Below are 13,926 nucleotides of genomic sequence, written 5' to 3'. Positions count from 1 at the left end.
GAACAGACAAACTGTCCTTTACACTTTGCCAAAATTTCTTGATGAACGGACCAATATAAACTCTTCAAAATGACCTGAAATAAACTCTTTTTACATTGACTTCCATTGAAAGTTTACAAGGTTTTTCTCTCTCCTGTAAAGTTGCTGTTTTGGAGATAAGTGTTTTTCATTGGACAGCGACGATATATAATTGGGACCCTTGGAGTTAAACGAGGATCTTGCAGCATCTTGTGACCTCATGCACCATGCCAACAATTCTGGCATATAGATATATAATTAAAATATGGATCATATAATCTGATGGTTTGACCAGCTCTCATGTTGAGATAAATCTTGTGACATTGCAGAAGCTTATTGAATGTGTGCTGCAATCAAAGCTAAGGTGGCAACTTTTTTTTATTTTTTTTATTGGCCAGGCAGTGTTTTATCAAATGTATCCTAATTAAATGGCAATTTGATATAAGCAGTTTCAGCTACCACTATCTTAGTTTACTTTTAACAGCGCAGGTGTGCAGTTAAATGCATTCACATGGAGATTTCTGCACCAAGAATGATGATAATAATAACAAACATCAAACTGGATGCAGGTTATAAATAAACCCAGATCCAGAAGATCAAACTGAAGACCACTGGCTAGGCTGTAGGCTATAGGCTTCCTCCTCACTGCTACTGATAGCATGCATTCGCTTTGTGATGTAAAGCAGATTCTGAAGCAGCACAATGCTCACCACCCACTGCTGAAAACGCAGCTGAGAGCAGTTTGTAGTTTGCATGCTGTCATGGGCTATTAGAGGTTCGTTAACTTTAAGAATAGGACAAATTGAGCACCTCGTTTATCATCACCCGTTTTAATTGACGCCTTCTGCTGACCAGACAGACGGGGTCCTGTTGTTGAATTCGGTGATTAAGCTTTATTATTGGGAACTGGATGGTGGTTGGCTGTTTCTGTTCTGTTTCAGAGGAGGAAAAAAAAAAAGTGTGACTCACCTGTCATGTGGCATAAATTAGCAGCACAGAACAATATAATAGCTGCTGTTTTTTATTGTTGTTGATCTGAATGGGGGCAATGGGAAATCAAGGCAGATTAAAGCAATAACTGTGAGTGCAGACAGCGCAATTATCTCTACTGATTGTCACCAGACACATTCAAATTAGATCTGAAAATAGGCATGTTGCTCACAGTGGTGAGCATATAGAATTAATTTGTGTGTAATTTGAAAATCTTGTAATTTTTTTCTTTATTTTTTTTTTTCTGGGTGAGTCTGTGATCATTACTGCATGTTCCCCATTAAAGCCTCAGGCTATGTTCAGAGATTCAGAAGCCATGGGATTAATCAGAATGAATTTCTAAATTGTTCTTAGCTTATTAGTCATATTTAATTACTTCGCTTTCAGCTTTGGTACTCTTGTTTTGTACCCACAGCGTACCGTTGTGTGGCCTTATTTTTTCATTGGCTTATACAGAACCTTTGATAGTGAAGTTGCATTTTTATTTCCACTATTGCTACATTCTAAGAGGACGATCGTTCACTAGAATATAGTGCACCAATTTCCACAGTTGCGCTAAATGGTAGTTTAGTTTACCATAATAAGCTTCCTAATTACAGCACCTTTGGGAGTCATCCTCATCGCAGTGTTACTGGTGTAATCAAGACCAGCTCTTTGTTTATATGCATAATACACATATTTTATACTACGCCTCACCTTTTAGTATTGCATCCCATAGCAAAAACAAAGCCATATGCAACAGAGTTGCAAAATATAACATTTTAAGCATCGTCATGATGTGCGATGTCACTTAAGGCAATTAAATCAAACACGGCATGTTGCAATGTTTTGGTTCTTGACACAAGAAGGAGATGCACAGCGCTGTCTCTGTGTCTGTGTGAGTAACAGGCTGCTGCTGCCTGAGAAGCGCAAAGGGGAGGGCGAGCACGAGGTAACCGCATGGTCTCCATCCACATGGTTGGGAACGTGCTTGTAAACGTGAGCACGTGTTGAAAGCTGTGCACCTCAGTCCAGCACAGTTTTGCAGTGCAGATATTTCCAGTTACAGCTGAATTCACGCTTTTAATCCCAGAAAAAAACACTCTTATTAATCTTTTAAAAAGCCAAATAAATGTCTAATAAAAGGGCAGGTTACTGCTGTTTTGCTGTTTTCCTCAGGTTTTAAGTGCTTGGTGCTGACTTATTACAATAATAGGCTGCATTTAGGCTTAATATCAGACATACAGTACATAGGCTCATACAGGCTGTTAGCTGTAATATGGTGTATAGTATGTAGCAACAGCAGGCATAACAGTGTCTATTTGAAGCACCATTAACCTTCAGGGCTGAAAAAGCAAGATGTAGCAAGTACTGCAAGTGATGCATGTTATATGGTAGCTCATATATAAGTCTTCATTATGGTCTCACGCATCATTAAATGCGCATGAGTGAGTGATCAATGATGTTTGAAAGTACTCAAGAAGTCACCTAATTGTTGCAGCTGTAGTTCAAATGAGCTGTCTGGTCAACTCTCGAGTAGAAATAGACCAATCATTGGTTTTGGGGCTGATACCAATTGCCAATGTCTGTAATGTTCTGTGCTTTGTCTCTTTTTGGAATCAACCTCACTGTATTGGGCTGAGTAACGGACTCTGAAAAGGGGTATCTGGTTAATGGTGTTAAAAGTCTTTACTTTAAATTGCTTCCTCCATGAGACACGTTAGTTTTACACTTTCTACATACATAAGTTTAGACTTGCAATTAAGGTTTCTACACTGGACTTAACAGGTTTTACAGACATAAGTGGGGCCCTAGGAGTTAAATGAGGACCTTGCAACATCTTGTGACCTAGTGCACCAATCCACAAACTCTTGGATTCAGATATATAACAAAATATGGATCATATAGTCTTATAATCTGACCAGCTCTCAAGTTTGGCTAAACTATCTCATATTTGGGCTATAAAATCGGTTAATATCAAGACATAGCCAACTGATTCTTCCATTTCTATGCTGGCGCTATCTGATATGACTTTTGTTCTCCATTGTAAAGGGTGTCTAGAATAGTTTTAACATTAATTTGGTTTAGTTTAGTGTAAGTGAGGGGTTTTACCAGGTTCCTTAGTTTGTATCCTGTAGCCTCATTGTGCAGTTGCCTCGGAATATATCACATTGAGATATGTTTTGATATATCTTGCACTATATTACAAACACACTGACAACCCATTCAAAGTGATTTGAGCCGTGTTTTTTGTCTTAAATTATTTTCTCAAGTGTTTTGAATGCCTTGATTCATCTGGAATGCATGAAATCGATCATGATGCTTAAACACACTTTAAAAAACTAATTTACAAACAAGCTCTCTTCTGAGATATCAATATTGTAAAGGCCACTGTCATAATAATGACGCACAAACAATACATTCAGGATGTTCAGGATGCCTACGGGCCTAAAATTAATTTTCTCAGTGAAGGGGATGAAAGATGAAGCCTGTTCTTTGCTGGGGATCAGTGACAGGTCTGGGCAAGGAGGGATTTCTGCTCAGCTGGTGCCACGTCTTATTCATATCCTCAGTAATGCATGACCAGGCAAGCTCCAGCTCAAGCCAGGTAGAACACTGGGCTGTCACTCACAGGGCTGTCCAGAGCAGGCAGGCAGGTGTATGATGAAATCAGACACTGAGCGAACTCATTCCAGACCTGTTTTCTGGACAGAGATGAAGCCCTGGACTAATGTCCGGGGTCAGTGCACATTAGTATTCCAAGTGGAAAGACATTGCTTTAGTTTAAAGCAGCATCTGTAAGATATTCTGTCTTTTCAATTAAAAGCAGTGGCATTCTTGAGTTCTTGAGGGAGAGGACAAAATATTCTAATGAATTGTTTCATGTGTAATATATATTAATGAATGTAATATATTATTAATTCTAAAAACAGACTGGTCTGGGGTCTGGTAGGCTGGTAGGTTTGTAATTGAGGATGTACTGTAGTTACTCAATGACTAAACAAAATAATGTGGTGGCCTCTGTTTTAGCCATTTCAGTAAACATATTGAAAATCTAAGCTTACTGTAAATAAATGGAAGTGCTTTACTGAAAAATACAGCTCTGGAAAAATAAGAGACTACTTAAAAATGATGATTGTCTTTGATGTTACCAAATTAAAAACCTCTGGAATATAATCAAGAGTAAGTTGGATGATCACAAGCCATCAAACCAAGCTGAACTGCTTGAATTTTTGCATCAGGAGTAAAGGCATAAAGCTATCCAAAAGCAGTGTGTAAGACTGGTGGAGGAGAACATGCCATGAAGATGCATGAAAGCTGTGATTAAAAACAGAGTTATTCCACCAAATATTGATTTCTGAACTCTTAAAACTTTATAAATATGAACTTGTTTTCTTTGCATTATTTGAGGTCTGAAAGCTCTGCGTCTTTTTTGTTATTTCAGCCATTTCTCATTTTCTGCAAATAAATGCTCTATTGACAATATTTTTATTTCGTGACACCCTTGTTCTCTTACAATTAGGCTCCCTAAACAGTGCACAACATAAAAAGTAGAGAAAAATAGCCGCCACGCAATGGAAATGCGGTACGCGCTCCACACTTTTTTTTTTTACGCAGATTTACTACATTGTTAGCAATACTAAAATAATGTTTTATGACAGGATTGTTTGTAAGAATAAAATTAAGTGTTCGTCCAAGGCGTGTTTTGAGGTGACATGTTTTGAATTTCATCAATGTGATTAGCAGTGAGGGAAAGGAAACTAGCCAGCCGAAAATAGGTTACAATGACCAGCATTAAAAGTACTCTTCCACATGCTCTGTGCAATTACACATTCTCACCAGAGAGGTCTCCAAATCCCAAAATCCCCAATCTTAAGCACTGGCACTTTAAGACTAGCCCCAGACTCCCCAGTACAGGAAATCTGTAAATGCCAGTGGAGAAGTCTCTCCTGCGCGGTTCAGAGGAGATCACATTCATGCAGCTTTCGCATTAAGGCTAATCACACTCTATGAATAGACTGAGTGGTGACAGACTGAGGAAATAGCAGCCTAGGAGAGAGTGTTCATCTGACCTTTATGACATTGGTGCCAAGTGGGATGAGCACAGAGCTAATGACTAGCTGTTGTCAGCCGCTTTAAGCCTCGGCGCAGCAGGCATATGGTCCGCCCTATGCAAAATGGTTCCAGCGGGTGTATCGGTTTATTCCTTCACATTAAGCCCAGGCAGCTTCCCTAAAATCAGCTTTTTACAAAGAGCAATCAGCAAGTCGGCCTCCCTCAGTCAGAAGCCCTGGCTGGCGTGCGGTTCAGCGTAGGTCCCAGAACAGGCTTGGTTTAACATTAGTGAAAGTGGAAAAGCTGTGGGGCTGTAACTGCCATGGCTGCTGTAATTAGACAGTTCTCAAATCGGAGCCATTTTGTGCAGTACAACAAAGGCCCATGGCAACCGCTTGCTGGACCAGGAATAAACTGTTCAATGTGTTTTGGAGGAGATAGCAATTAAGCACCTTTTCCGTTAACAGGAAGAAAAACACAAGCGCAAAAAAAAAAAAAACGAGCGAGATGAAACCCCCTGTTCCGTTCTTCTTAGCGGAGGCTTATTCCTAGACTGCATGCCCAGTTGCCTCGCCTATTATTTCCTCCATTTCTGTTTCCCCCGTCTGTATCTCAACATATATCTCAGCCTGTAGGAGTTCTATTCCAGATAACTACCACCATCAGTTTAGCGCCTATCCCCCTCCGCCGCGCTGAAAGGCGAATACCGCAGCTCTGGAAAGCGCAGCGACTCTAACAATAGACAGGAACGAGAGGTTTCGAGATCAATACTCTAAATATCTCCTCATTTCCATGATAAATTTGAGTCTTTTCATTTGTGCTATGCTTCCACGGCCCGCAGTAATGTGTTTATCTGATTGAATCTGTTCGCTGTGTGAAGCTCTCTGAAATTGCATTGCTACAGTCCTTCACTTAATGAAAGGCAAAGCTAGCAAGCTGCAGGGGTTCATCACCGGCTCGCCAACCAAGATTTGTTTTCTCCATTTTGCTATTTTACAGAAGAATGTGTGTTTAATCTCATGGGGATTTTCAGAATAAACTATTTCGCCTCGTTCATGAAGCAGTTAAACAATTTATTGGATCTGCTCATCGCAGTTTAGGCACGAAAACACCTAGACTTCCTGCAGAGTATAGATTAAAAATATATATATATATAAAAATAATAATAATAATAATAATAATACTGCACTGAATTTTACGTGGTTCAGATGTGTTTGCACCATTTCGATGTGAGTACAATCCTGTATATTACATTAGCACAGATTTTAAGAAGCACAGCTCATGTGATTCAGCACAAATGTGTTTATGCTACTTTAGGTCTGTCACTATATATTGTCTTGTAAAAAATTGCAATAAACATTTTACACCGTTGATACTGGGAATGGAATTGATAATAGTATTGTAGTTACATCATTCATAATGAATTCATAATAGTTTGGGTATGATTTTTTTGGCAGTTCTTACTGCAGCATACTGTATATAAATGCTATAAAAACCTGCTAGACTTGTGTAACATGCCTTCACCTATCTCAGTCCACTCTGTGTGTTTGAGTTATACACAGTCAAGGTAATGTCAGCAGACAATAATCAGGGTTGGAAAATGCAAAACAAGGTCAGAAATACAAGCAAGAGAAAGCACTTTGTTGAAAGAAAATCCATCAATACTCAGCAAGGAGTATGTGAAATGAGTGGGTATATATAGTGCGTGTAACAGGTGAAATCAATATTCAGGCGATTGACTCCCTGGTACTGCTGGGATCAAAATATATAATATAAAGTTCTGCGTCGTGAAGCATAATGTACTGTATGCATCAGAACGCAGGACTTACGATTCAGTATGTTATTAAAAGTTTAGGAGGGGAAACAAATGTCATAGTATAAAAAACACACTATCATATTTTTAAAATGGAAATAATAGAAAAGTGCAATTTTAATCCAATCAGAAATGTGGGATCTTTTAAAAAATATATAATTTATCTCATTTTCTCCTCAGTTTAGAATTCTAATTACCTACCAGCCCACAATTTGACAATTTGGACTATTAATTACTAATAATGTCCTTAACAACAGAGTACAACACTGCTCTTGTCTAGTGATTGAATGTTTAAACATAAACACTAAATAAATCACTTTCTGAGACTAATCTTTACACATAGATATTTGATGAGCTTTTGTAATTGATACAGTATTGAAAAAACATAATGTTGCAATATGATGCAATATCGATATCGATATTTGCTTGCACCCCTAAGTATTGTGACAAGCCTACACAGCAAAAACAGGAGAGTTGAAATTTCAGAGTTTAACAGCTGAGAGTTGATTTTCACTCTCGAAGTGTAATTTTAACTCATTCAGGTTTAAATGGTGTTCAGTGTTGGAGTTATTTGACAGAGTTGAATATCTCAGTGTTAATCCCACTAAACCCAATAAATACTGGCCAACTCCACAGAGATTTAATTAAACTCCACCCAGTTAAATACGTTATTTGCATAATGGGTGTGTCCCCCAGATCCTACCTTACCATCAGTGTAAAATCTTACCCACCAGGGCTACCTTCCATTGGGTATTGTGTTATATTGTGTTTAATGGTTGTTTGTCTCGCCAATATATTGTAGGCTATAAGAGCAAGTTACCATCCTTTGTACAGTAAATTGTGATAAAGTGTTGGTAATGCACTAAGAAATACAATGGAAAATTACACGCTAGCCTGTCCTGAATAATAATTAAATAATACAAAGTCATATTGATTGACTAATCTTCTTTTCATTTATCAGTTAGTGTAACAATTTAGGAAGTTAAAGAAATGTTGAGTTAAAAAAAGGAACTCTGGCAAGGTTACAGTTACATTTGAACTATTTTGAAAGTGTTGATTTAACTCCAAAGAGTGTGGACCTATATAAACCCTGAAAAAGAGTTAAAATTAACTCTGTGGGAGTTAATTTAACACTTGATTAAAAAATCACTATTTTTTCATTTTTATGATTAGTATTTTGTAAGAGCGTACAGTATACACAGCACGTCCTCCATATCCATTCGCTGAACGCTCGAGGCAGACTGGGCCAATAAACAGGCCATTCTTTGTCCAGGCTGTTTTGATTTGGAGGACGGCAGGGAAATGCCTCGGCGGGGCTTCTCCAGGTCACCGGGAATGTGGTGGTCAGCTTTACGGCGCGAGAGCATCTCTTTCCAGTGGGGCTATAGGTAAACACGGAGCTCGCCTGGCGTCACCTCTCTCCCAACACAGCCGCTCCGCACTGTAGGTCTCTTAATGACATGGACATCTGCCAGAGCCCCTCGCTCCCTGCATTCACCAGCGCTGATTGATGGCACCTGGGCCAGTCTGGCGGAAGCAATCATTCCATGGAGCGGCCCCACAAATCACGGAGCCGAGGCGCGGGGTGGAGGCGCGAGGTGTTCGGACAGAGAGAGCAGACGGCGAAAGAGTGCGCCACAAATCTCCCGCACAAAAGAAAATAGAAAGTCTCCGGATAGGAGGCACGCTCTTAATTCTTCCCCCTAAAGGCCAGCGGTGTTCTTGTGGAGCAGCCGCATGGAAGGATTTGCCAGATTAGCTTGAGTTCTTTTTTTTTTTTTTTTTTTTTGTTGTTTAGCGAGAACTGTAAGCAGGAGACGTTACTGGACTGTGATGGTGACACATGGCTGAGTCATAATGGCACGCAGCACAGGAATCAATCACCGGGGTTGTATTTGGTGACAGGTTGACAGGCTCGGGTGTTTAGCCGCGGTTTGTTTAGACTTGGGCACAACACACGGGCGCTCTGTGTAAATCACATTTGGAAGCAAAGCAGCTGTCGAAAAGAGCGCCCAAGCATTATCTGTGTCACACGAAAGGTGTGGAAATGCCGCGTTCACACGGGGAGAGCAAAACGAGACGTGTTTTGCTAACGCTTCCCAGCGATTGGGAAATTGAGCATATTGATGGTCTATCTGATTCTTAGCTGATAGACCAAGCATGATAATGATCATTACAATTTAGTTAGGAACATATAATATTGTGCCAGAAATGAATGTGATAATAGACGATTGCAATGTGATTTTAATGTCACTGATCCAAATGAATGAAGAAATAATGTCATAATAATGCAGTTAATCTCTTGTACAGAGCAACTAACTTTTAATTGTTAAAGTCCCTGGGTATGCATTTTTAAATATTGCACATGACTGCAGAAAACAAATAAATGCATTGTTATACAGAGAATAACACATATATATACTTGTGAAATGTATATAAGCTAACATACCGCTTGGAGGAAGCATAGAGCAGACTTGTAACACAATAATAACTAGATACCCCTGTTGAGAGTGCATCACTCAATTCATTACAGTCGATATAAGAACAAACCAGAACTAACAAACACCACTAGCCACACACTTTGGGCTTTTGTGCGTTTCTACAGAGATCCATGTAAAAACAACAGCGAGTGGAAATGGAGGAGCTACTGAACGTGAGGTCATGTGACAAAGAAAGCCTGAAAACTCACTGGTCCTCCTGTTTTTTCAATTGCAGCCCGGATACAAGAGTTTTATCGCTGAGTAGAAGTGTGAAAATTTTTTCACAGACGTCCCCCTGAGAACCTAATTCCATCCGGATAGGGCTAATGTCTCAGTAGGGCTAATACAAAGCAAATATATACAGTATCTTCGTATGGCGTGTTTTTATTTTTTATTATTTTTTTTTATTATTTATAGTGTGCAACAGGTACAGTAGCTCAGCTCACACTGTAAATCTGTCTGTGACGCCGGCTGCTGTCGCCCTTCTCCTGCATTTAAAATCCATGACTGCTGCATTTTTAACTGCGCTACCAGAGTGTAAATATGTACACGGGTAATTGTTGCGGCGAGCGCTTTCTCCACCTTGTTTCAGAGCTGTAAACTGATAATTACAGAAGTGGAGCGCCGACTAAGCACCTCTCGGAGTTTGGTTTTGTTTGTGTTTGTGTTCTTCATTTCTAATTTTAAGCTCGCTGGTGTGTGAACTCGTATCAAAGCGATGGAGCTGCCATTGTGCTGCTGTAATCTTGCTTAGCTTGTTCTCTGATCTCTTCCCTCGCTCCTCTCTGGGAAAAAAGAAGTGTGCTCTTCATCTCGGCGCGTAGACAAACACGCACAAACACACACATAAACACACACATAAACACAAACGTACACTCTGCTCTGTTAGGGAGGAGGATTAAGATGGTCCAGGCTTGCTGAGGGACAGCTGTTTGCAGCTGGTTGTGAATGATACAGCTTCAGCTTTCTCTCAGCAGCGGAGATTGTTCTGTGGCATGAGTATTGTTTTCCACACTTTAATGCAGTGATTAACTAATAATTAACTCCCTCTTTCTCAGAGTGAGCAGTTCAGGCCTCTGATTGGTGGATACGGGTGTGATGGGTGTGATGGGGAGGCCACTGCCTCTCTTAGTTTGGCCTCCTCAGGACTGGGAATAGTCTTGAGCACCAACAACAGGCATTCAAGAAGCTTTGTGCTATCTCTGCCATTCAGAGTGGCCTGGGTAAACACTGACAGAATGCGAAGGGCTCAGCGTGTCTCTCTGCCAGGCTGCTTTTTCCCTCCCTTCTTTGAGGGATGTGTGTTTAGAGGAGTGGGCTTGGATTTGATGTGACTTTTCTGTGTGTGGGAATAAACTGTCACACTAATAGTGCCTTCTGTTTTGTTATTCTGCAGCATACTGTATTTTTACACGTTTTGCTGTGGCTGCTAGGGGTGGGCGATATGCCCCTAAAATATTATCCTGATATTTCATGGTATTTTCGCAATAACGATACTCTTGGCGATATGACAAAACACTGAATTAAAAAAATGGTAACACTTTACTTGGATGGTCCATTTTATGGCCTTGTTGATGCTCAACTGAAATTCAACTAACACTGAATTGAATGTCCATGAATTAAATTTAACTTAACCATGTGTTGAAATGTGTTAAATGGTTCAAAATAGAACCTAATACAACTTAACCCTTAATCAACTATAAAATCATACCCTAAACCTAACCTTAACCTAAACTAAAAAGCTAACCCTAAACCCAATCCTAAAATATTAAGATAAGGGTTTGGATTAGAGTTAAATGCAGGGTTATATTCAATAGAGAATCATTTACTTTCACCTTTTAGTTCATTTGCATTTAATAGACATGTAGTTGAATGTTAGTTGAATGTCAGTTGAGCATCAAAGAGGCCATCAAATGGACCATCCAAGTAAAGTGTTACCGTTGTTATTATTAATACAGTATTAATATTAGTTTGCAATACTCATATCACTGCTAGATTTGCTACATTGCAAACCCACAATGTGCTTGAACTCTTTATATAATAAATTAACTTTGTTTTATGTAAAATTTAATTGTCACTCTGGCCAGACATACTATAGAAACACACAAATACCAAACACACAGTTTATTAATAAAGGGATTAAACTTATAGGGAAAGTCGGAGACAGGCAGGATCACTAGCACAATATTTAATTTCACATTACATATGCATGCGCCATTATTTGTGCAATGTCAAACGCACTTTATTTTTACCTTTTTTTAGCTGCTTCATGCAAAAATGTTATTGTTTTGCAATGTTCTCATTTATTATTCCCCTGTATTTAACATCAGAGTGCATTGATAATATCATGAAATGTTGAAAACTGGATGGTGGATGAATTGGTGGTGAGAGGAACTGGCTCCATCACTGGTAAGCACTGCTTTACATGCGGTAGTTATAAAAGTAGCCTAATGCTTAAGACATTGCTTTTTTAGCAGTCGTTTAATGAATGTGTAAAATGCCTCAGGCAACATTTCTCTGGCCGTTTTGCAAAGTAAATAAAATAGCTATATTTGCATATATTTGTAGATGCTGTGCCCCTTGGTTTCTATCACCACCAGTGTAAATATTCTTGTTTTTTCTGCAGAAATTCAGAAAAAAAAAAAAAACGTCATGCCATGTTCAATGAAATTTAAATAGCAATGCACCAATCTGCATCTGACATGTGAGTAGGATCTACTGTCAACTATTAAATGTAGATATGATCAATTCTGTCAGAGCTGCTTGTTTGTTCGCATGGACAATTTTAACCAGATGCCACAAGTCACGATCATTATTACTGACTGTGCTGCCACACTTATTGTTGGGGAATATGTATGGGAATATGTTACACTTTGGATTGAGAAATGTTAAAAACCTACATTTTAGAATGTAAAAAAAAGGAAAATCCCATTCATTTGCAACCCATTATCAGGCTTCACTAGAATTCCAACCAACAGTTTGAGGCAGATGACATAAGAAACGGTCATTATGAACTAGTAGGCCTCAATCAAACTCATAATTGATCATTTTTGTCAGCTTTCGTCAGGATTAAAGTAAAATAAATGATACTGAACAGATATAATCTGTCTCTAGTAGATATATAATGGGAAACGAGAACAGTGTGAATTTTTCTTTTGCTGAAAAGAGAAAAAAAATAGTAACCTGATGTGATAATTAGGGTTGGGTGATATGGCACCATATTTCAGGGTATGATATTGTTCACGATATTGAAAAAGGTTGGTGATATTATTGCGTACGTTATGATATTCATGATCTTTGGTATGTCAGTATTTGTGCAGATTTTTCCCTCTATGACTATAATACAGATATACACCATCATGTCATCAGTGTATATCAATATAAAGCAAAGAAAGCCATGTGCTCTATATAAATAAATATATATATATATATATATGTGTGTGTTTTTTTATATTTATTTTGTTTTATCAGTATGGTGCCGCTCTACTTCCTGTCATAGCACTTCTAGAAACTACAAGATATTGGATGTGTATGATGGAGTGATCTGTAGTGATCATAACCTGTCGCCATGTGTATAGAGGAGGAGTGAGCAGCTCCTCTGCTGACTGTAGGAATACTCCATTCACTTCTCCAGGCTTGCAGTTTCTCTCAGAGGCTCTTGCTTCTTCTTTTTTTTTTTTTGTTTGATTTCTCAGCTGCACGCTACTACTGTTTCCCCAGGAGAGCGGGGCCGACAAGAGAGGCGAAAAAAAAAATAAAAAAGCGATTTAGCTATCAATCCTCATCTCGCGGGGAAAGCGGGTGGAATGTGTTTTGCGACACTGCTTCTGCGGATCAGGTACATTTTTCAAACTGTCAATATGCAAAGTACGGGCCTTTTTGCTGGGGTTAATGAATACGGCAGAGGTGTAGCAGAGCGTTCGCTTCCCCTGAGAGAGCGCGGATCAACAATTAAAGCCGTACCCGGCCCTGTCTCACCGGCTCCTCCATCAATACGCGCTCTACACGCCTGGCCGTGAACGCACGGGAGCCGTTATACTTTATGGCTTGTTGCCAGGCAACAGAGACGAAGAAGAAGAAGAAGAAGAAGAAGAAGAGGAAGAAGAAGAAAAAAAAGGCTTCTAGACCTGGTAGGTCACCCTTAAAGAGGAGGCCGTCCAGAGCAGGGCTCTATCTGCCTGATAATGGACAAATCTCCTCAGCTTCGCAGCACTCCAGCACCTGAGCAACACGAGATAGATTGCGCTGGAGATGGGTTTCATTTTTCTACCTCCTGTTTCTCTTTTTTTACTCTCGGCGAAGGTGAGCTGAACCGCTACCTATGTGCCAAACGTTAAGATGTGCCAGGCGAAGTGTCGATGGGCTGTAAATGCCTCTGATTTGTTTCGAGCCACACAGCACTACTTGGCATTAATAGATTTGATGAAATCGGCTTCCCAGTGGCAGCTCTCCAGAAGCCTCCCAAATGCTATTATGCCTTCTTACTTTTTACCAACTCAGCGCAATCGTGGCTAAAGTTTACTCCCTGCGTGTCTTTTTTACATTTTAAAATCAATAATGCCACGAAATATTACATTTTAAGAAATACTT

General features: G+C 39.5%; 1 protein-coding gene across 11 annotated transcripts in view; it reads left to right on the top strand.

Moving 5' to 3' along the window:
* Nucleotides 1-13,926, top strand: part of ncam1a (neural cell adhesion molecule 1a) — a 428,525-nt gene that overhangs the window by 234,640 nt on the left and 179,959 nt on the right. The window lies entirely within an intron of this gene.

The sequence above is a fragment of the Astyanax mexicanus genome, chromosome 17 (genome assembly GCF_023375975.1).
Source record: "Astyanax mexicanus isolate ESR-SI-001 chromosome 17, AstMex3_surface, whole genome shotgun sequence".
In the NCBI taxonomy this organism is placed as follows: domain Eukaryota; kingdom Metazoa; phylum Chordata; class Actinopteri; order Characiformes; family Acestrorhamphidae; genus Astyanax; species Astyanax mexicanus.
The sequence above is the reverse complement of the archived record's forward strand: the minus strand, read 5'-3'. Positions and strand labels throughout refer to the sequence as shown.